Source organism: Panthera tigris, chromosome E2 (assembly GCF_018350195.1).
Source record: "Panthera tigris isolate Pti1 chromosome E2, P.tigris_Pti1_mat1.1, whole genome shotgun sequence".
Taxonomy (NCBI): Eukaryota; Metazoa; Chordata; class Mammalia; order Carnivora; family Felidae; genus Panthera; species Panthera tigris.
Window position 1 is genome coordinate 1,329,951 of NC_056674.1, and position 24,434 is coordinate 1,354,384.

Sequence of the window (24,434 nt, forward strand, 5' to 3'; positions counted from 1 at the left end):
CTTGGGATTCCCCCCCCATCCTGTCAAAAAAATAAAAATAAAATCAGCCTCATTAAAAAAAAAAAAAGTTCTTTTTAAAAAGCATTTTATTTATTTTTAAGTAATCTCCAAACCCAACATATCAAACTCACGATCCTGAAGTCAAATGTCACATGCTCTCCAACTGAGCCAGCCAGGTGCCCCGAAAGTTTAAACTTCTAATCACCTGGTCTTTCTGGTGACCGGCCCCAACTTGAGGCTATCTAGGGCCCCCGCCCTAAATCAGCTCATTAAAATAAACTCCTTTGTGATAAAAGGGGACACTTATGAAGAAAAAAGAACTCCTCATACCCAGGAAATTCCAAGGGTTTTAGGAGCTCTATAGCAAGAGTCCATGACAAAATCCAAATATATATACATTTTATCGCAGAGCTACGTTGGCATTTCAATTACTACTTGGTTGCATAAGTTTAACTTGTTACAGCTGTACCTTGTGAACTTGTACTTCCCTGGGAGAGCTGAGACACCTATGACCTTGACTGAGCCTGGGCTGCTCCTCCAGCCTGGCTGGCCCTTCTTTGGCTCCACAGGGAGTAGACAGTCTGCGGAGTCTTCAGAGCAGAGAATCTACATCCCCTCACCTCTCCCCCTCCATCCCAGCAGGCTCCTTAATCATTAACCCCCCGCCCAGAAAGCCCTGAACCACAGGACCCTCTCATCTGCAGGCACACCACCTGCCCTCCAGCCCCAGCTCTATCTATCTGCCTTCATCTCGGGGCCTATCTCAACGAAGTACTCATATTTTCCATCCTAAATGTGAGATCCAGGCTGGGTCCGGGTCCAGAACTTAGGCTGTCACGATATGCACATCACTGAGCCAGCTCGCCCCCTACTCCAGACCAGAGATTCCAGCTGCCTGTACGTCACCTCTATCTCAGAAACAGCAGGTCCAAAATTCAACTCCTAGGCTCTCTCTGAAACCTGCTCCTCACCAGTTTCCACGTCTCGGTGCTTCCAGACACTCTGCCAAAAGAACGACTGGGTAATCTTTCATCCTGTGCTTTTGCTCACAAGCCACATTGACTGAAGAGGAAATCCGGCCGGTTTCACCTCTAAGATTTATCAGGAATCTTATTACTTACATTCCTTCTACGGCCCAAACCCAGCATCATTGTTGAGTCTTTTGCAGCGGTCTCCTGGAAGCTCTCCCTGCCTCGACCCTCGTCACTCCCCTCCCCGCCCCACCCCCACCCCCGTCTTTTCTCCCCGGGGAACACCTGGAATACTTTTAAGACCATAACTCAGAGTTCCTCCTCTGTTCCAACCCTCCAAGGCCCCCAGAGCCCTCACCCCGGCGGCCCAGCTGCTCCCTGCAGACAGAGGGCGGACCCCCGCTCTCCCGAATGCTCTCGCGCGCCCCCACGACTTCGCAGACGCTGATCCCTTCCACACTCACACCACTGCCAGCCAGAAAGGGGCTCCCGACCACGAACGCCCCAGGTTTTGCGGGCAGGGGCCTGGACTGCAGTGTATTCATCAGAAGACCCCCCCCCTTGGGGTTCGGGCTACACGGGTCCGGAACACACACTCTCTCACCTGAGCCAGGTACGTTAGCCCGGCCGTCGCCATAGGACCCTGCGGGTTCAACCCGGCCGGGAGACGTGTGATAAAGGTGGAGACGGGCGGGAAACCCCCCCCGCAGCCGCGCTCACACCGAACCTCAGACCCGCACCTAGTCAGTACAGTCGAGACATCCTTCCGCCTCTGGAGTCCGGGATCCGAAACCCGGGCTCCGAAACCCAGGCTCCACGCGGAACAGGCAGGAAGTCCCGCCTCCCTGTCCGTTGCACGCTCCTGGAAACCCCCTCATTGGTCAGCGTGGCCCAGAAGCTGGCGCACAGTCTTCTGGGTAACCTAGTTCCTCTCACGCCAGGGATTGCTGCGAAGTCCGTCGGTGGCCATCAGCCCTCACACTGATGGCCAGGTGGTTCCTAGGAAGGAGGAGTTAGAAATACATGAAATTAGAGTCAGAAAAACCTAAGTTAACCTTAAAATAAAGCCGCCAGTTATTACCAACAAAAGATAGGTTTGGGGAATAAAAGAGAGTTGTAATCCAGGACGAACAAACTGCCGTAGGCAGTCGAGGAACAAAGGAGAGGTACCCAGTTTTATGGAGAAAAGGGGTAAGTTGGGAAGGCTGTCATAAATTAAAAGCCATTAGAATAAACTGGGAGTTTGAATTATAGTGGCTTCTCATTGGCTGAGCGGAGTGGGATAAGGAAAGTTTCCTGTTCGTATGGGATAGTAAATTAGTATCCATCTGCTAGGTCAAGTCTCTCTCTTCCTGTTCGGTCTGCAATTGACTAGGAGTGGTCGGGCCTCTGCTGAAACCTCCCGACGACATTTTTAATGAGGTTTTGGTTATTAATTTTCATACCAGTATAAACTTTAAAAGAATCCAATTTAACTTGGATTTCTCAACATAAATGTTGATGCAGGATTACAATGCATTCAAAGTGTTAAAAAACTGAGGCACGGGGCACCTGCGTGGCTCAGTCAGTTGAGCTTCCGGGTCTTGATTTGGACTCAGCTTATGGACTCCTGGTTTGTGGATTCCAGCCCCAAGCCGGGCTCTGTGCTGATGGCATGGAGCCTCCTTGGGATTCTCTCTGCTCATGCTCGCGTTCTCTCAAAATAATTAACTTCAAAAACAAAACAAAACACTGAGACATGACACAGTCCTTAACTTTTGTGGGGTTTTTTTTAAATATTTTTTTCTTTCTGAAAGACTGTTAAGACAAAAATCTTGGAGGGATTTTTAAGTAAGAGAAATCAAGTCACTAAGATTTGGAATAAAAAAATGTGAATTATATGCAACAAAATACCCTTCTATGCTTCATTATTGGCTAAAAAGTAAATACATAAAATTAGATGACACAAACCTATTGTTGACAGTATTTGCTAACTTGCCATGATTGGTAGTGGTGTAAGGCAAAACCACTAAGAGATTGTGCTAAAATACTATTTGGGGGGGTTAGTGGTGAGGTCAGGTGTTGATAATAATATTTACAAGTGTAAAAATCCCAACACCGTTTTGGAATTCGAGAAGCTATTCATAAATTCATAATTCAATATGTATAGAAGATGCAAAATTTATTTTAATATAAAAAGTTGGAGTAATTTTCCTAAAAGATTAATTCAAGTCATAAACTTAAAATAAGAAACAGTGTCTTATTGGCATAATGGCATAGAATTCAAGTTCAAAACTAGCAGAGTAAACTGTAAATTTTATAAAGAGGTGTTCACATATTTAGATTCCTCATGCGAGACTGGACTATGGTGATGCTACAGAAAATTGGAAAATGGCTGCCTAAAAACATTATTCACGGGATAATACCAATTATCATACCAATACCAAATTGAACACCAGTTTTCATCTCTGCTCTTAATCATACACAGAAATTAATTTCAGATAAGGAAGGCTTAAGTGGTAGTAAAAATATGTAACTTAAAAGATCATGGAAGAAAAAGAGCAGGAGTTTTCAAGCCAAATATAAAAATTATCAAAACATATACACAAACTATATGAAAACAACACACTTCTATTATAAAAAAAAACACAAAAATTGAAATAACAAGAACACAAGTGAGAGGATATTGAGTCATCTATAATTTTTAAAGACTTAACATATAACTAATAAATACATTTAATAAGCCCTCTACACATTAATAAGAAAAATGTTTAAAGCCAGAAACTGCAAAACTCTTGCATACCACTTTAAATTAGAATTACAAAAGGCAAATAAAAAATTTTTTAAATAATCTTTGGCAATCAGGAGATGAAACATCAGATTGGTGAGACTCAGTAAGTCTGACAGTACTGACCCTGAAAACATTAGTAAATATCATAAACTATCATTGAGCATCTATTATAATCATTTTGGACCAGAGTTTGGTATTATACATTACACTTAAACCTATGTCTACGTGAAAAAATTCTTCCTGTTGATATATGCTCTGCATAAGCCAGTGAATAAACCAGAAAACATGGCAGTCACGTTAAGTAGCAGTACTGTAACTGCCAAAAACACAGAGAAAGAAGCAAGCAAACACATGAAAACTTTCAAGAAGAGAATATAAAATCGAATTTTATTTATTCATCCCACAGACTACTACCCACAAGACCCACGAGTGTATGCTTTCAGCCCAGCATGCATTCCTTTGTGCTCAGCTAGGTACAAAATGTCTTTCTCCCCACGTGGCCCATGGTCCAGCTTCCTGTCCCAACTTCAGCCATCCAGACCTTCTATGGATCCCAGGTAGCCTAACCTCCTCTTCCTTTTCAGTGTCACATGTGCTCTACATACACTACTAACATTTCTCTCCACCTACACTCATTCAAAGCCCAGCCTCATCTGTTCCCACCACATGCCAATGACTCTCTCATAAGATATCATTTGCTCCCAAGCTAATCTGTCAGCTTGTCTGAAATTCCTCTGTCTCCACCAAGAGTTATCAAAAAAGTCTGAGCCTGGAGAGGGAAGAAGAAGCACGAACCCTGACCTCTGCATCATCTGACTTCCTTTACTGCTTTGACTCTGAACAGATCTCATAACCACTTCCCCTTGGAAGCCTGTGCCACTAGCCAGCACTCTCTCCTCTCCCCACCACACACACCCATGGTGGTACAGTCCAACTTCTGTTGATAAAGACTGTCCCCATTAATCAGGTGCCCAAGCAAGATGCCCAGTCCTTGGAGAATACCCACCCCATCCTTTCCCCTAATGGCATCATCACCATGATCTGAATATGCCCCCCTAGAAATCTGACATATTCCAGGGCACCTCGGTGGCTCAGTCAGTTGAGTGACCGACTCTTGATTTTAGCTCAGGTCATAACCCCAGGTCATGGGATTAAGCCCCGTGTCTGGCTCTGCACTGAGCGTGGAGCCTGCGTGGATTCTGTTTCTCTCTCCCTCTGCCCCTCTCTCCTGCTCTCTCACTCTCTCTCTCTCTCTAAAATAAACAATAATAATAATAATAATAATAACGAGGAGGAGGAAAAGGAGGAGACATATTCCATATTCATTCCAGCCACCTACTTACAAAGATCTTCAAACTGAATCCCTCCTTTAAATTCCAGATGTGTTTCTAACTGCCAACCTGACACGTCTACTCAGAGATCCTGGAATATCTCAGACCCACTTCTAATACCGCCTCTGAGAGTTAGTCCTACGCCTGACTTCCCCATCTCAGTTGACAATGTCTCCATTCTTTGTAGGTGCCAAAGCCAAAACCCAACAGTCGTCCAGCTCCCAGAATCCAGAATCCAACCAACTTCCCCCATGACAACAGGCCCTTCTCTGGTCCATCCATCCTCAGCGGTGTTCCAGACTACTACAATTATGTCCTTCCTCACCCCAAAATCTCTCCTCCACTCTGAATTCCCGGACGGCCTGTTAATAGATGAGTCAGATCACCTCCCTTTCCTGTTCCAAATCTTCCATGGTTCCCCAGACCCTCAGAACAGATGCCCAACTGCCCAGCCAGCAGTTCTAGTCCTGAATTCTGCCCCCCTGCCCTCCACATTCTCCCCATATATAAAGCAGACTTGCTGTTCCCTGAACACCCTCAACTCAGACTCACCTCCAAGCATTTGGAGACGCTGCCTCCCATCCCAGGGACAACCTTTGGGCTCACCTCATGTTGGTTGCCAGAAATGTGGACTTTGTCCTACAAGTCCTGGACTGGATTCAGGATTCAGGAATCTGGGCGGAGGAGAGCCCCCCAAGGCCCCCAGACCTAGAAGTGGGAGCCAGGAAGGTGAAGAGCCCACGAAACCACTCTCCTCAAACAGGGGAAGCACGCAGGCAGGGGCCTGGGTGCCAGAGGGCTTGGGGCACGACCCTCACCTGCACTGACGCTGTGTGAGCTGACCGACCCTGGTTGAAGGTAGCACTCCTGTGAGATGGTCCGCAGGGCAGAAAGGGGGGGGGTCCCTGGCTCCCACGAAGGAGCGCAAGGGCCCCTGCGGTCCTGGGACAGTTCAGCTGAGCCCCGCGTCATGGATTTGGTGCAGACCAAGTTCCTTTTCATTACAGCGCAGCAGTGATGCCCCTTCAAGCTCTCCCTCCATGGCCTGCATCGGAAGCTGGAATCCACATCAGAGATAAAAGGCCAGAATTTCTCTGGATGTTTGAGGAAAATTGTCTTGATGACATGTTTTTTTTTTTTAATTCTGCTTCATATCATGGATCTGTTTTTATTTCCAACTGTAGGTCAGTTTTGTTTTATTATATCATTGCAAAATGAAAATTGCAAAACAATGTTGCTTCCTAAAAGTCAGCCTTTCAAATGCATCCCTTCGAAAGGTTCTCTCTTCCTAACAAATCTGTTCCTTTGGTTTTCATTTAACTTTGAACTGTTTTCTTATGTGAGTATGCACAAACACGTAAACACATATACTTCTTTCTTACAGCAATAGAAAATTGTAGAAAATATTCCTGAGTGTATTAACACCCACGTGTTGACTTTTTACAATCAGTTACTAGTACAGTGGGTGGGTTGAGCCTTTCTTTATTCTTAAATTTTTTTTTAACGTTTATTTATGTTTGAGACAGAGAAAGACAGAGCATGAACGGGGAGGGTCAGAGAGAGGGAGACACAGAATCCGAAACAGGCTCCAGGCTCTGAGCTGTCAGCACAGAGCCAGACGCGGGGCTCGAACTCACGGACCACGAGATCACGACCTGAGCCGAAGTCGGCCGCTCAACCGACTGAGCCACCCAGGCACCCCTAGCCTTTCTTTATTCAACAAGTTATTTCTTGTTTGGTTTCCAGTTCACTTTGCTTTGCTTTTGAATTTTGTTTTGGATTACTGCTTCAATTAATAAGTTCTTTCATGCTTAATAATATACTTTTATACTTTATGCTATGTGGGAAATGTGGGTTCCATTACATCCCGAGGGAATCGTGAAGATGATGACACGTACTTTTATTTTTCCCTTGGTTCTGGAGTGTTATTGAAAGCCATGCTCCCGGGGGCGCCTGGGTGGCGCAGTCGGTTAAGCGTCCGACTTCAGCCAGGTCACGATCTCGCGCTCCGTGAGTTCGAGCCCCGCGTCGGGCTCTGGGCTGATGGCTCGGAGCCTGGAGCCTGTTTCCGATTCTGTGTCTCCCTCTCTCTCTGCCCCTCCCCCGTTCATGCTCTGTCTCTCTCTGTCCCAAAAATAAATAAAAAACGTTGAAAAAAAAAATTTAAAAAAAAAAAAAAAAAAAGAAAGCCATGCTCCCTAGATATTGATGTGATGGGTGCGTCCAGCTCAGGATGGAAGCTGGGATCCTGGAAAATGTCATTTTCCCTTTCCTTTCAATTTCACTTTGCTCTGTGGGCATGACCCATAGTCCATATTCTTTTTCTTCTTTTGTTTTTTTTGGTTTTTTTTTTTTTTTTGGTGTTTATTTATTTTGAGAGAGAGAGCTCACGCAGGCAAGAGCAGGAGAAGGGCAGAGAGGCAAAATCCCAAACAGGCTTCGCACTACAGTGCAGAGCCCAATGCGGGACTCGAACTCACAAACTGCAAGATCATGACCTGAGCTGAAATCAAGAGCCCGAAGCTCGACGGAATGAGCCACCCAGGTGCCCCTCCAAGGTCTGTATTCTTGTCGAACTAGTCTCAGTCAACCCCCTGGTACTCTTCTGCAAAAAGACACAATGGCAGGGGCACCTGGGTGGCTCAGTGTGGGGGGCCGGGCCCTGGTGCCAGGCTAAGACCGGGTCGAGCAATGTTCCCCGTTGACTCAAGCCCACCCGGTGGTCCCCCCCTCCCATCATGTGGGAGGCCGGCCCCGGCGCCAGGCTGAGACCAGGTTGAGCAACGTTCCCTGTTCACTCAAGCCAACCCGGTGGTTCCCCCTCCCATTCCCCCACTCTCAAGGGCATACAAAAGCCTTGTCAAGGCTGAGAAAGTTAATTCCTGAAGCCTGTGGTCTGCAGGTGTTGGCAGTAATGCTACCTCCCTTTTTCTACCCCGAGTCAGATAGAAACAAACATGGGAATTGTGTTTTGCTAGCAATCTTATCAACAAGGTCTTGTTGTGACCTGTCTAGAAAATTCACAAGAAACACAGAACTAAATGTTTTGGTTGGCAGCGATTATGTGAAACCTGATTATTCTTAGAATGACCTGATCCATAAGAGTCTTATATTATAAAAGATTGTGTACAGCAACAATAAAGCCGTCACTTGGGCCATCAGCCCAGGGGACCCTCCTGTTCCCAAACTTTCTCTTCTCTCTTTTTTCTTGCATTCCCCTACCCTCAGGACCCTGACCTCGGTGTTTGTCGCGCCGGTCGCGACACTCAGTCAGTTAAGTGTCTGGCTTTGGCTCAGTTGTGATCTCAGGGTTCCTGAGTTTGAGCTCCACATCAGGGTCTGTCCTGACAGCTCAGAGCCTAGAGCCTGCTTCAAGGTTTTTTGTCTCCCTCTCTCTCTGCCCCTCCTCCGCGCTCGCGCTCTCTCTCTCTCTCTCTCTCTCTCTCTCTCTCTTTTTCAAAAATAATATAAACATTAAAAAAAAAAAGACACAATGGCAACATTTGGGTGGGACTATTCCCTGGATGAAGCTAAATGTAAATGTGTCTCCTATTTGTACAGAATGGGTGAGGCAGTTTTATTCAGCACCACCTGCCCCCTCAGTGGCTTCCAGGATACGAAGCTTTGCCCCAATTTCTCTGGGCAGATGGAGCTAAAAGTTAAATCTTTCTGTTCTGCCAAATTTACCCATTTGTTGTATTTATGCCAATACTTCCATGTGCTAATGAATGTGTTTGTATAATAAGTCCTTTTTTTTTTTTAGTGTTAATTTTTGAGACACAGAGAGAGATGTAGTGTGAGTGGTGGAGGGGCAGAGAGAGAGGTCGACACAGAATCCCAGGCAAGTTCCAGGCTCCAAGCTGTCAGCACAGAGCCCAACGCCGGGCTCGAACTCACGAACCCAGTGATCATGACCTGAGCCAAAGTTGGACGCTCAGCTGACTGAGCCACCCAGGAGCCCCTGTATAGTAAGTCTTAAAATCAGGGTTGTGTTCTCTTCTAACTTTGTTCTTTTTCAAAGTTCTTTTGGTCATCTTTTGTCCTTTGCATTTACATATAAATTTTAGAATCTGCTTGTTGATTTCTACCAAAACAAATATACCAGGATTTTAATATGGATTGCATTTCATCTATAGGCTCACTCTGAGAGAGGAAGATTTTTTTTTGTCTTCAATTTAAAAAATGTTTAATGTTTATTTATTTTTGAGAGAGAGAGAGAGACAGGGTGTGAGGCAGGGAGGGGCAGAGAGAGAGGGAGTCACAGAATCTGAAACAGGCTCCAGGCTCTGAGCAGTCAGCACAGAGCCTGACGCGGGGCTCGAGCTCACGGACCGTGAGATCATGACCTGAGCCGAAGTCGGACGCTTAACCGACTGAGCCACCCAGGCGCCCCGAGAGTAATATCTTAATAGGATGTTTCCCGTCCATAAATATGGTATATCTCTCCTTTTATTCCGGTCTTGAGTAGCTTAACTCCAAGCCAAAATCCTATGTGTGATTTTCCAGGCCAAACTGCAGGCAGTTAGAGACTTCACCCAGAAAGCCTCACAGGAGAAAGCTGCCCTCCCCACAGCAGGTGCATACTCAGTTCACTGCAGGCTCTGGACAGAGTTGCAGTCAAGGCATCGTTCTCTCTGCACCCCCAGCCATGCTCTTGTGTATATCTGCATTCCTAGCCTAGGCACCTCCATTCAGAGGCCTTTTTATATGTGCGAGGAAAGACAGGACTCCACTGAGATACTGTTCGGGCATCTCTACCAAAACTCCCTTATGTGGGGGCGGGGGGGGGGTGAAGACCCTTTACCCACTCTGACTTAGTAGTCAGCACTCCTAGTACTCCTAGCCCATACCCTCTTCCTCCTCCATCCACGGGGTCTGTTAAATAGCAGGAGTCTTTATTTAAAAAAAAAAAATAATATTTTTATTTATTTTTGACAGACAGAGAGAGACAGCACTAGTGGAGGAGAGAGGGAGAGAGAGGGAGAGAGAGGAAAGGAGGGAGGGAGGGAGAGAGAGGGAGAGAGAGAGAGAGAGAGAATGAATCCCAAGTAGGCTCCATGCTGTCAGTGCAGAGCCCCACCTGGGGCTCGAACTCTCGAAATCACAAGATCATGACCTCAGCCGAAACCAAGAGTCGGACACTCAACCGACTGAGCCACCCAGGTGCCCCAACAACAGGAGTCTTGTTCAGGGCTCCCTGGCAGTGAGATCCCCTGTCTGCACTAATCATCTGACCCTCACTGGGTGCAGTTCTGGGAAGTAAAATGAGACATGGAAGGAGCCTGCCCCTTCTTTCCGTTCCTGGCCTCTTGTTTATTACCCCAGGATGTGAATAAACCCTGAATTGTTACTTTTTGTTTGTTTTCCTCCCTATCCTACTTGACCATCTCTGAGAAGTTACACATCTTCTTTCTTTTTTTTTTTTTTTTTAAGGTTTATTCATTTCTCAGAGACAGAGAGGCAGAGCGTGAGTGGGGGAGGGTCAGAGAGAGGGAGACACAGAATCTGAAACAGGCTCCAGGCTCTGAGCTGTCAGCACAGAGCCCGATGCGGGGCTTGAACTCATGGACCTCGAGATCATGACCTGAGCCGAAGTTGGATGCTTAACAGACTGAGCCACCCAGGTGCCCCTACACATCTTATTTCTAAGTATTTGTATATCTGATGCTATTAGAGACTGCAGTGTTTTTTAAATTAGCAGTTGTTCATACCCATTACGTAGAATAACACTTAATAGTTCTAGCAGTTTCCTTTTATGTTTTGGTTTCTAGGGTTTTGTAAATCCCATAGGATTCTTTCCATAGACTATCATGTCCTCTGTTAATAGACACAGTATTACTTGTTTGTTTCTAAACTGGATACTCTGTGTCCCTTTTTCTACCTTGACTAATCTACCTAAACCTTTGGTAGAATAGCTTCCTCTGCAGAGAATTGCTTTAGCAGCATCCCACAAATTTTAACATGTTGTGTATTTATTTTGCATAAGATAGTTTATTTCCTTGGAGTGGAAAAGTTCAGTCCTATGTGTAGGAATTCTGGATGTCTGGCTTTGACTCTTTGTTGAGATAGGGTGGTGGGATTTTTTTTGTCTAATGTTTATTTTATTTTTGAGAGAGTGAGAGAGTCAGAGAGAGAGAGAGAGAGAGAGTGGTGGAGGGGCAGAGACAGAGAGAGAGACACAGAATCTGAAGTAGGCTCCAGGCTCTTAGCTGTAAGCAAAGAGACCAACGCAGGGCTCAAACTCATGAGCTATGAGATCATGACCTGGACTGAAGTCTGACGCTTAATGGACTGAGCCACCCAGGCGCCCCTAGCTTTCAAATTTTTAATGCATAGAAGTTCCTGGGTGGCTCAGTCAGTTGATAGTTGATCGTCCAACTTCAGCTCAGTTCTTGATCTTGAGGTTTGTAAATTCAAGCCCCACATTTGGCTTACTGTAGTCAACGTGGAGCCCATTTCGGGTCTTCTGTCCCCCTCCCCTCTGTGCCCCTCCCCCACTTGCACTCATGCTGTGTCTCTCTCTCCCTCTGTCTCTCTCAAAAATAAATAAACAGGGGCACCTGGGTGGCTTGGTCGGTTAGCGTCCGACTTCGGCTCAGGTCATGATCTCACGGTCCGTGAGTTCGAGCCCCGCGTCGGGCTCTGTGCTGACCGCTCAGAGCCTGGAGCCTGCTTCAGATTCTGTGTCTCCCTCTCTCTCTGTTCCTCACCTGTTCATGCTCTGTCTCTCTCTGTCTCAAAAATAAATAAACGTTAAAAAAAATTAAAAATAAAATAAAATTAAAAAATAAACATTAAAAAAATAAAAATTTTAATGTATCACTGTAAGCAATCGGTGGTCTGGCTGTCCAACCAACTCTTCAGATTGTCAAAGGACCAGGATGGAAAGCCTTAACTTATTGCATCCTTGATCTATTTTTAAAATGTGATGATTACACAAAGGAGAAATCTCTAATCCCTTTAGAATCAATTCTGATTAAACATTGCCAAGCAAAGGAGAGAATTAAGAACGAAAGGAGAACCAGGGTTTTTTGGAACAACCCCATCAACCTAAGGTTGCTTTCTTTTTTTATGGGAAAAATGGCCTGTAGGTAGTGAAGAAACTTCACTAGGAATCATGCACACCGATTCTCAGTGCATTGCCATAATTTAACTAGCTAATGGAAAGTTAAAAGTCCGATTAAAAAATGGCCAAAGACCTTGACAGACACCTCATCAAAGAAGATACCACAGATGCCAAATAAGCATAAAAAAAATACTCCCTGTCATATGTCTCAGGGAAATGCACATCAAGCATCTAGATACCACTAGATACCTATTCAAATCCAGAACACTGACAGCACCAAACTGTGCCGTGGACCTAAAACTGCTCTAAAAAATAGTCTTGACAAAATTTTAAAAGACAACATAACAGGGGTGCCTGGGTGGCTCAGTCGGTTAAGCGTCCGACTTCAGCTCAAGTCATGATCTCGAGGTTCCTGAGTTCAAATCCCACGTTGGGCTCTGTGCTGACAGCTCAGAGCCCAGAGCCCACTTCAGATTCTGTGTCTCCCTCTCTCTCTGCCCCTCCCCTGCTCATGCGCGCTCTCTCTCACGTTCTCTCTCTCCCTCAAAAATAAACGTTTAGGGGCGCCTGGGTGGCGCAGTCGGTTAAGCGGCCGACTTCAGCCAGGTCACGATCTCGCGGTCCGTGAGTTCGAGCCCCGCGTCAGGCTCTGGGCTGATGGCTCGGAGCCTGGAGCCTGTTTCCGATTCTGTGTCTCCCTCTCTCTCTGCCCCTCCCCCGTTCATGCTCTGTCTCTCTCTGTCCCAAAAATAAATAAAAAACGTTGAAAAAAAAAATTTAAAAAAAAATAAAAAAATAAACGTTTAAAAAACTTTTTTAAAAAGACAACATAACAAGGTATATGATAATGAAACTCTAGGTGGCTTGCAGGTGAAATCATGGTTCAGTGTAGGAATTTTGGGATGAAAATTATGTTGCTTCACCCTTACCCAAACTCTTTATCGTAATGGGTGTAATACTTAACTGAGAAATTCTCTTACTGAAATTTTGGAAAAGAATGACCTGAAAATCTGCAAAAAGGAAAACAGCTAACATTAATTTGGTGCCTTGTGAGAGGCTGAGAGCTAGAGAATAATATTATACCTTCGCTTTGATCTTCAGATGATCATAACGGTGAAACTACTTGTCCTTAGGTATCTTCTCATCTGCTTGAAGCTGAAAGGCCAGTACTGATCCCAACGTTCTTAAGATGCATACAATCTGGATTCATCTATATCATGTGCCTCTGATACTAACAGATTAAAATGTGAAATAATTCTAATATTGTTTTGTTTTTAATACCCATTTTTCTGGCTATGTCTATTTCAGAGAACCCTTTCAGGAAGTAGTATGCAGGAACTTTTGCCTCTCCATCACACCCAAGAAGTACTGTGTTCAACAACAACCAGAGGTCACTGTGGCATTTACAACCAAAGGGAGGAGCCATTGAAAAAGGTACCCGGATACACTGGATATAAAATCCTCTCTGTGTCTGGCTTGAGACAGTATGTGCCCTAATGGTTTTAGTCCATGTTTTGTGGATAGAGGAACACGGAAAACGACACTTGCCAAATAGCGTCAGAGGCTACGTGGGCTCCTATGCTTAGTGACCATAGCCATAGTGGCCTATTTATGTGCATTCTTATGAGAAGCTTATTGGCATATGCAAACTAAGGTAGAATTAGGGGTGACCACTTCCCATATGACATCCTAAGAACATTGAGCATTTTAGGCCCATAAAATGTACTCAAATATCACCTCAGCAATAAGCAGTCTATAGCAAAAACAGATCTGGTGGCCAAACTATCGGTGACCAAAATGATCTAAAAGAACCCTATGTGAACTTGTCATGGGTCTAGCTGGCCTGACAGAACCAGAGTCTGTCTTCCCTGAGGAGAGAGATACTGAGGAGAAATATTCATTGGCCATCTGACCACACCACAGTGTGTGTTTTCCAGGAAGAAGAGAAAAGGTTTGTTATCTTCCTTGGGGCTGCTGTAACAGATTCCACCAAGTAGGGGGCTCAAAACAAAAGAAATCTGCTCTCTCAACTTCTAGAAATCAAGAGGTTGGCAGGGTCAGTTCCTTCTGGAAGTTCTGAGAGAGAATCTGTTCCATGTCTCTCACCTAGCCTCTGGTATTTTCCAGAAATCCTTGGTATCCCTTGGCTTGCAGATACATCTCTCCAGTCTCTGTATGCATTTTCACGTGGTCTTTTCCTTTGTGTCTCTGAGTATGTCAAATCTCTTCTCCTTTCTCTTATGAGGACATCAGTCACTGGACTTAAGGCTCACCCTAAATACAAGATGATCTTTCCCCAGGATTCTTAGTTAAAACACGTCTGCAAAGAGGTGCCTGGGTGACTCAGTCGGTTGAGCGTCAGATTCTTGATCTCAGCTCAGGTCATCCCAGTGTTGTGGGATTGAGCCCCATGTTGGGCTCCCTGCTGCACATGAAGCCTGCTTAAGATTCTCTCTCTCTCCTTCTTCCCCCTTCCTCTGCTTGCTCTTTCTCTCTAAAACAAACATTTAAAGAATAAAATAAAATGCATCTGCAAAGAACCTATTGGCAAATAAGTCATTTCCCAGGTATCTGGGATAAAGATTTGGACATCATCTTTTTTGAAAGACACTATTTAACCCTACTCACAGATGGATGGCAAGCAGCCTGAACAGATAATACAGCTTAGGAAAATGCAACTATTTTTTTAAATATTTATTTTTGAGAGAGAGAGAGAGAGAGAGAGCACGAGCAGGGGAGGGGCAGAGAGAGAGATAGGAGACAGAGTATTCCAAGCAGGCTCTGTGCGCTGACAGCAGAGAGCCTGATGTGGAGCTCGAACTCACGACCTGTGAGATCATGACCCGAGCCGAAGTCAGACGCCTAACCAACGGAGCCGCCCAGGTGTCCTGTAGAAAAATGGATAAAACAAATCCACTGGATGGCAAGACAGCACCCTAGGGAACATGGATGGAAAGAGCACGCGCAGTGACCCAAGAGGAGCCATTACATATGCTTCTCCAGACGGAAGCAGAGGCGTCTAGGCGCCACTTCGAAAGCCCAAAGCGCGAACTCATCCACACTGGCCAGTCCTAAGCCGTGTGCCTGGCTTGCCTTGCCTTTCCCCCCGGAAACCCCTATAAAGGTCATGCCCTAGCTCTTCCTCTTGCTCCTGTTTTTACTTCCTGACCACCCTGGTGTTTTGTCCATGTAGCCCCTTGTGGCACGCCTCAAGGGGCACGGTCCTGTTTCTAGACCGTGTGAGTGTCATAAACTTTGTTTTCCTGAGCCTTTCTCTGTTTCCTCTTGTGGCCACACCTGATGGACCATTTCTTAAAAGAATATAAAACAATGAGGAAAATAATTTTTATATATTTTCAAAGAATCCTTTCTCTAATAACTTACAACAATACCAGAAAAATAGTAACTTCTTTTTTTTTAATTTTTTTTTACGTTTATTTATTTTTGAGACAGAGAGAGACAGAGCATGAACGGGGGAGGGGCAGACAGAGAGGGAGACACAGAATCGGAAGCAGGCTCCAGGCTCTGAGCCATCAGCCCAGAGCCTGACGCGGGGCTCGAACTCACGGACCGCGAGATCGTGACCTGAGCTGAAGTCGAACGCTTAATCGACTGAGCCACCCAGGCACCCAATACCAGAAAAATAGTAACTTCTGTGTAGGGATATCAGAGGGACATCATCATAACAAAGCAAAAAGTTACCGTCACTGATAATGGGAAAACAGACATCACACGCCTCCCAGTACAGCACACTGAGAAGGGCACAGCAATGCATCTGTGGTTTTCCAGCCTCCCAAATGCTGAAACTTAATGATTTGTTAAGAAACCTCATGACTGAGGTAAATTTTACAAAATAATTGGTCTGTATTTTTTAGAAACAAGAAAAAAAAACACTCAAGAGAAGAGTAAGAAACTGTTTCGGATCAATGGAAAATAAAAGCAAATCAGAAATAAATGTAATTCCCTTTTTTAAAATTTTTTAAATGTCTATTCATTTCTGAGAGAGTGACAGAGACAGAGAGACAGAGCATGAGTCGGGGAGGGGCAGAGAGAGAAGGAGACAGAATCCGAAGCAGGCTCCAGGCTCTGAGCTGTCAGCACAGAACCTGATGTGGGGCCCCAACCCACAGACCGCGAGATCATGACCTGAGCCAAAGTTGGATGCTTAATCCACTGAGCCACCCAGGTGCCCCAAATAAATGCAATTCTTGATACTGGACTTGGCTCTGGACTGAAAAAAATTAGCTGTAAAGGGGATTAATAGAACAATTGACACAATTTAAGTATGGCCTGTGAATTAAGTAATACTGTTGTATCATTATTACATTACTTGGTTTTGAATATGTAGGATATGTTATGTAGGATATGTAGGTTATGTAGGATAATATAAATTCATATAAGAAATATACACCAATGTGTGCTTTGGCTGATGCTCTTTGTACAATGTTCCTAACATACTTTTCAAAATGTTCAAAAAATAATATATATATATATATATACATACTTTCAAAAATATCATATATATTCAGAAACTATCTATGCATATGCATACACATACACAAGCACATATGCATATAAGGATATGAGATGGAAGAGATCTTCTTTAGTCTTCTAAATAACATCCACAAAATATTGCTGCAAAGATCATAACTCATAGCCCATTATTAAAATATTCCTGGGGTGCCTGGGTGGCTCAGTCCAGTTGAACTTCCGACTCGATTTCAGCTCAGTTCATGATCTCACGGTTCGTGAGTTTGAGCCCCACATCGGGCTCTGTGCTGACAATGTGGAGCCTGCTTGGGATTCTCTCCCTCCCTCTCTGTTCCTCCCTGCTTGTACGTGCTCTCTCTCTCTCAAAATAAACTTAAAAAAAAAAATACTCCCATGAGATTAAAACAGAAGGAGAATGGCTGCTCTTTGCACTCTCATTCAGTATTTTCAGTATTTTTCTGAAGATCCTATTTTGGGCAATAGGGCAAGAAAATTGATATGTGACAACTGGAAAGGAAGGAATACGTGTGTTTTCCTGCACCACAGAAACTATTTCCTCAAACATCATCCTCACTGTGAGTGCAAACATCAACAGCCAAGTCACTTTAACCCATCCGAACCCCTGAATTCTTCATCACCTGCACCCTGCTCTTTTTGTTTCTCTGGGACCCATCACCTTCTGATGTATGATGTGACTTAATATCACAGATGCAGTTTGTTGTCTTTTCCATCAACCAGAGTAAATTCCAGAATTTCTATTTCTATTTTGTGCACTGATCTATTCCATACACCTAGAAACGTGCCTAAAACCCATAAAGAACACAATAAATATTTGTTAAAATAGTGAACAAATTTCACCCCCCAGATACCCTGTTTATTTGCACAACTCTGGATACACTTTCTCACTCTACTCGCACTGTTTTTTCTTTTTTTTATTTATTTAAAAAAAAATTTTTTTTAACGTTTATTTATTTTTGAGACAGAGGGAGACAGAGCATGAACAGGGGAAGGGCAGAGAGAGAGGGAGACACAGAATCAGAAGCAGGCTCCAGGCTCTGAGCCATCAGCCCAGAGCCCGACGCGGGGCTCGAACTCACGGACCGCAAGATCATGACCCGAGCCGAAGTCGGATGCTTAACCGACTGAGCCACCCCGGCGCCCCTCGCACTGTTTTTTCTTTCAATTCCACTGCCCTCAGTGCTCCCAGGAATGGGGAGGAATTATCTTCTGGAAACAAAGCCTGAAAACTGGCTATGGATCCCAGACAGACATTTGGTCAACCTCTTTTTCTCACTGATTAGATAAAATGCTACTCTTTCCACATTCCGTTAGGATTTGATTACTTCAGAAGTAGGTTCGCCCCACCTACAAAATGGGATTTGATGGATATCCTATTAAGCACTTTTAATAGCTTTCAGTCATCTCCACAATCCCAAACATTTTTGAGTTATTTGGGGATTAATTAGAGTTAGTCTCTGCTCCCCAGCAGAAACTGTCACTGCACTTACAGGCGAAATGATTATCACTTCCCAGCAAGCGCATGAGGTCATAGACCAAGCCGTTATCTCTGGCATATATGTCCTGTTAAGATACTTCACATACGGTGCCGCGGCCATCCTTGTCCCGGGAGCAAACCTAAATCGGGTAAATAGCTCTTCTTTTCAGGTAAGTATCAGATTCTTAGAAAATATTTATCTTAGGAAATCCAGGATCATTCTTCAAAAATTTGGCTGAGTTGGGGAGGTGGGGGGGAAGTCTTAGGTAGATGATAGCTATACAGACACATAGATAAATGATAGAAATAGGAGGGGTGCCTGGGTGGTTCTGTGGGTTAAGCATCTGACTTCGGCTGAGGTCACGGTCTTGCAGCTCATGGGTTTGAGCCCCAGGTCCGGCTCTGTGCTGACAGTTCAGAGCCTGGAGCCTGCTTCAGATTCCGTGTCTCCCTCTCTCTCTCTACTCCCTCCCCTACTTGTGCTCTCTCTCTCTCTCTCTCTCAAAAGTAAATAATTAAACATTTATAAAAACGATAGAAATATGATAGACAAAAAGATGATCTATGATAGATAGATAGATAGATAGATAGATAGATAGATAGATAGATAGATATTAGGTAGGGTACATAAGACCAAACACAGACCAACAGGAAAGACATTTGCTGAGGAAACCAAAGGCACATCACCAGTCTTGTCAAACTGCCTCAGGGCCACCTGCCATCTCCCCTCTCTCCCTGGTTATATTGTTTTGAAACTTTTCTCACTTGCTTCTCACTAAACCCAGTGACCAGAACAGCATTCCCTCTAAAGGTTTGTTTTTGTTTGTTTGTTTTTAAATTTTTTTTTACGTTTATTTATTTTTGAGACAGAGAGAGACAGAGCATGAACGGGGGAGGGGCAGAGAGAGAGGGAGACACAGAATCGGAAGCAGGCTCCAGGCTCCGAGCCATCAGCCCAGAGCCCGACGCGGGGCTCGAACTCACGGACCGCGAGATCGTGACCTGAGCTGAAGTCGGACGCTAAACCGACTGAGCCACCCAGGCGCCCCCCTCTAAAGGTTTTAAGACACAGAACTGTGAGTAACAAAGTAAAGAAGACAGGCTCCCACTCTGAGTGGATACCTCGTGTCTTGTGTGATATCCGCCGCTAGTGTGTGCATGTGCGTGTGGTTGTGCGCTTTGTTTGAGCAGGGGCGTGGTGTGCTAAAAGGAGTGTTCGATGGCGTCTCTAAATTTGTATCATCAGTGGAAGATTGTGAACCGTATCTCTCTTTTAGGCAGGGAAATCTGTGCAGAAGGTGCAAATACTGTGTAAAGATGGCTAGGGCAGAAAGATTGTGGGGATGTGAAAAAAGAATAATTAGGACTTTAAATCTCAAAATGTAAATGTTATCCTGCCATTTAAACAGCTTTTCAAGCACCTTAATTGTCCTTTTGTCATGCTAATCTGACACTCTTTACACACACACACACACACACACACACACACACACACACCCCAAGGGCTACCCTTGTGGATTGACCCATTTCTGTATCTCTCTCTGCCCTCCCCCGGGCCCCCACCCCCATAAAATCTCTTACCTATAGTATGGTTGCACCCATATATATGTCCCATTTAAAAGATACTTATTTTGGGGGGCGCGTCCGACTTCAGCTCGGGTCATGATCTCGCGGTTCGTGGGTTGGAGCCCCACATTGAGTTCTGTGCTGACAGCTCAGAGCCTGGAGCCTGTTTCAGGTTCTGTGTCTCCCTCTCTCTCTGCCCCTCCCCCGCTCACACTCTGTCTCTGTCTCTCTCAAAAATAAATAAATGTTAAAAAAAATTTTTTTAAAGATACTTCTTTTTCAAGCAAAAAAAAAAAAGAAAAAAAAAAGAAAAAAAATTCTGACCAGATACTCCATTAGAGGAGCAGGAGACCTTAATTTAGACCCTCACTATGATTGGAGTGTCCACAGAACCCCTATGATTGGGGGAAATAAGGAGTCTTTATTGCTTTCAAATCCCTGAGGGTCTTCAGGGGCCGGAGGGATCTATTATAACTCAGCAATGTCATAATTGTCAGGTTCTCTGTTTTGTGCACACATTTGAAACGCCCACAGTACATTTAATTGACACATGTTTTTACTATTTCACTTCATTTTGTGATTCTTCTTGAATATGAGTCCTGTTTCTCTCCTTTATCCCTACACTTGCCCTTATATGAAACTATGTTCACTACACTAGTGATTTCCTGTGTTTTCCATTTCAACCTTAAATGGTGTCATGCAACTATAGTTTTCATATGAATATTTTGAACAAATCCATATGTGTATAAAATTAAATATTCACTTTGATACACCAGCTCCCTCCTCCCTCCCATACTCCTCAACACTTAGAAAGAACATTACTACCGGTTCGTGAAACTCCTTCCAGATCCTCATTTGTATGGACATAATCACTGAGGTCTCTGAGGATGACCCCCTGACTGGCCTTATGCCAATTCCTTCCTTCATTGGGACATCAGTGGGACACACATGATCGCTAGATCAGAAGTCCCCAATCGGTTGCTACATTTGTTCATTCAGTTTCCTTCCCCCAAACGCTAATGACTTTAATTACATAATGTATTTATTATGGGGAAGGCAACTGAAATAAGATTATCAAAACAAATTAGACCTTAATTCCCTTGATCCAAAAGAAATTGCTCTGGGAAAAATAACTTTTTAGATTCTTAAAAAAAAAAAAAAAAAGACTGCTTTTGAGGTAAAAGGTGTGAGTCAAACTGGATAAGGTGAAAGAAAGTACGAAAAGTTTTTAAATGCCTTCTGATTTTCCAGCACCTTAATGAACTCCAATTCTTAGATCATATTTAATTAATTATGGGTTGTGATAGGAACGAAAAGTAAAATTTTGGATCAGAGAAAAATGATTTTGACAAATTGATATATATTAGAGCTGAAAATAATAGATCATCCTTTTCAGTTTCATTAGCATTCTTATCATCATGTATGAGACGAACATATTTTGTGTCTGAATGCATCTGTCGAGGACTGCCTGTTTATATACATTGCAATCAATTGCTTTTGGTCTTAGTAGTCTAACTAGTTTGTTACTGGCTTATGGTTGATATTTCCTCTTACATGCTTTAACTAATTAAATATTCCTGTGCTTAATTTAATTTGCTTAATATCTAATAATATTTTATATTATTATTATGAAATTAAAGTGCTGTCTGCTTGGACTATGTATTGTGATGATTTCCCAACCTGTATTATAAAAATACATTCCAGTATTTTTACCTAAAGGATTTGCCATTCTTTACATTAAAAAAATTTTTTTTAATGTTTATTTCATTTTTGAGAGAGAGAGAGAGAGAGAGACAGAGCGTGAGCAGGGGAGGGGCAAAGAGGGAGGGAGACATAGAACTTGAAGCAGGATCCAGGCTCTGAGCTGTCGGAACAGAGCCGGATATGGGGCTCGAATTCATATATGGCGAGATCATGACCTGAGCCGAAGTTGAATGCTTAAACAACTGAGCCACCCAGGCGCCCCTGTCATTCTTTACATCTTAAATATATAAAAGAATTAAATACATTCTTTACAAATTAAATATTTAGTTCTAATCGTAAGGTCAAAATACCTCTATTTCGGGGCGCCTGGGTGGCTCAGTCGGTTAAGCGTCCGACTTCAGCTCAGGTCACGATCTCGCGGTCCGTGAGTTCGAGCCCCGCGTCGGGCTCTGGGCTGATGGCTCAGAGCCTGGAGCCTGCTTCGAATTCTGTGTCTCCCTCTCTCTCTGCCGCTCCCCCGTTCATGTTCTGTCTCTCTCTCTCTCTCTGTCTCAAAAATAAATAAAACGTTAAAAAAAATTTTTTTTAAAAACCTCTATTTCTATATCCAGATGTTAATATCATGTAATAAATATATAATTTCCCTAGAAATGGATTATATTTATCAGGAAAAATACATGTATATCCATATTTATGTATTTATTTATTATGCCTCCTGTTTTGTGCCATGTTTTGACTTTTGCTTTTTGGCATAAAGCATTTGTAGGTATCCACCACCTTCATTCTCCTCTCATTTTTATTTATTTTTATATTGGATAACAACTTGAGAAATGTTAGAAATATTCCCCAATAAGATTGGAACCATAGTATAACATTGCAAAGTATCTTTATGAATATTATCTTGGGCTACCACTTCTCTCTGATATTACTTATTTCTTCATATTTTAATAGAGTTTTAAATTTTGCTTCTATGTTTTTAGTTACATAATATTGATGTAATTTTGCCAAATTTTAATATGTAGATTTTTTGTAACCTATCAATACCAATGGATTTTGCCAACAAATGATCGTGGACAGGGCTTTAAGATAATTTTGCAGGTATTTTTGCATTGTGTGTATCCCTCAGGGATTTTATCAGTTGAAATTTTTATAGAAATAACTTGTCATACACGTACAGTTGTAAGAAATAATACAGAGAGATCAGGTACACTTTACTGTTTCCTCCAATGGTAGCATTTTGCATAACAATGATAGTATGCTCTGATCTTATTCAGATTTCACTGCTTTTACGCAGGTGATTCGTGTGTGCATGCATGTGTGTGTATGTGTGTGTGTCTCTGGGATTTAAAGCCATTTGAAAGCTTTTTCTTTGTCTGGTTCGGCCACAAGTTCAACACACAATAAAGCTCACTTTTTCTTTCATTTTGCCTCTCATTTTATGGATTTTTATTATTTTATTAATATTATTATGTAATAATTATGTAATATTATTAGTAATATTAATAATAACATTAATTATATTAATGTTTATTTATTTTTGAGAGAGAGCGTGAGTGGGGGAGGGGCAGAGAGAGAGGGAGACACAGAATCCGAAGCAGGCTCCAGGCTCTGAGCTGTTAACAGAGAGCCTGCCAAGGGGCTCGACCTCATGAGCCATGATATTGTGACCTGAGCTGAAATGGGAGGCCCAACCACCTGAGCCACCCAGGTGCCCCTCATTTTATGGATTTTTAGATAATCATTTTGATTTGACATTGAATAAAAACAATGTAAAAATATTTAAATTTGTACATGAAGTGTAAGATAAAATGCAGGACAGTTTCATAAGCTTTCTTTTCTGCTTCTCCACCCTGTTTACATTCTTCCTTTATTTAAAATTTTCTACTTGGGGGGCGCCTGGGTGGCGCAGTCGGTTAAGCGTCCGACTTCAGCCAGGTCACGATCTCACGGTCCGTGAGTTCGAGCCCCGCGTCAGGCTCTGGGCTGATGGCTCGGAGCCTGGAGCCTGTTTCCGATTCTGTGTCTCCCTCTCTCTCTGTCCCTCCCCCGTTCATGCTCTGTCTCTCTCTGTCCCAAAAAATAAAAATAAACGTTGAAAAAAAAAAATTTAAAAAAAAAAAATAAATAAAATAAAATAAAATTTTCTACTTGGTTGAAAAAATATAGCATACTTTGCACACTGTTCTGAACTATGCCTTTTTCCCTTAAGAATATATCCTGGAGAAAACTCCATAGAATCAGTTCTGCTTTTTATTTTATTTTTTTTAATTTTTAAAAGTGTTTTTATCACTGGGGTCCCTGGGTGGCTCAGTCGGTTAGGCGTCTGACTTTGGCTCGGGTCATGATCTCACAGTTTGTGAGTTCAAGCCCCATGTCCGGCTCTGTGTTGACGGTTCAGAGCCTGGAGCCTACTTCAGAGTCTGTGTCTTCCTCTCTTTCTCTCTGCCCATCCCCTGCTCCCGCGCTCTCTCTCTCTTAAAAAATAAATAAACATTAAAAAAAAATTAAGGGTTTTTATTATTTGTTTTTGAGGGAGAGAGAGAGAGCTAGAGAGACAGAGACAGAGAGAGAGTGGGGGATGGGGCAGAGAGAGAGAGAGACACAGACTCCTAAGTAGGCTCCAGGCTCTGAGCTGTCAGCACAGAGCCCAACGCGGGGGGGGGGGGGGGGGGGGGGGGGGGGCGCTGGAACTCACAGTGAGAGCATGACCTCAGCGGAAGTTGCTCAAAAGGCTGAGCCACCCAGGTGACCCTCAATTCTGCTTTGATGCATGCATATATTCCTAAAAACCACTAAGATATACAGAATCTAAAATAAAATCAGAGAGCTTATTGGGACATTCAAAAATGTCATCGGTGTAAAAAAGAACATAGAAGCCTAGTAAATATAGCAACACTTGTACACATTTTAAATATTTAAGAAATACCACAAATACTGTAATAAATACCACACTGTACTTTAAAAAGCTGAAGTTTGCATGTGGAAGTCAGGTCAGAAGGATTACGGCTTTTGAGTTATTGTGAAGTGGTGGGTGTGGGAT

General features: G+C 43.5%; 1 long non-coding RNA gene across 3 annotated transcripts; it reads left to right on the forward strand.

Moving 5' to 3' along the window:
- Window positions 1-1,360: 1,360 nt before the first annotated feature.
- LOC122234392 lies at window positions 1,361-16,094 on the forward strand. Of its 3 annotated transcripts, none has more exons than XR_006212181.1 (4): window positions 1,361-1,584; window positions 6,080-6,256; window positions 13,447-13,572; window positions 16,014-16,094. It is a non-coding gene; the product is annotated as an uncharacterized LOC122234392 (long non-coding RNA). The 3 variants fall into 3 exon arrangements; XR_006212179.1 differs by lacking the exon at window positions 1,361-1,584 and adding an exon at window positions 1,888-2,162; XR_006212180.1 differs by lacking the exons at window positions 1,361-1,584; window positions 6,080-6,256 and adding an exon at window positions 1,888-2,162.
- Window positions 16,095-24,434: the final 8,340 nt, after the last annotated feature.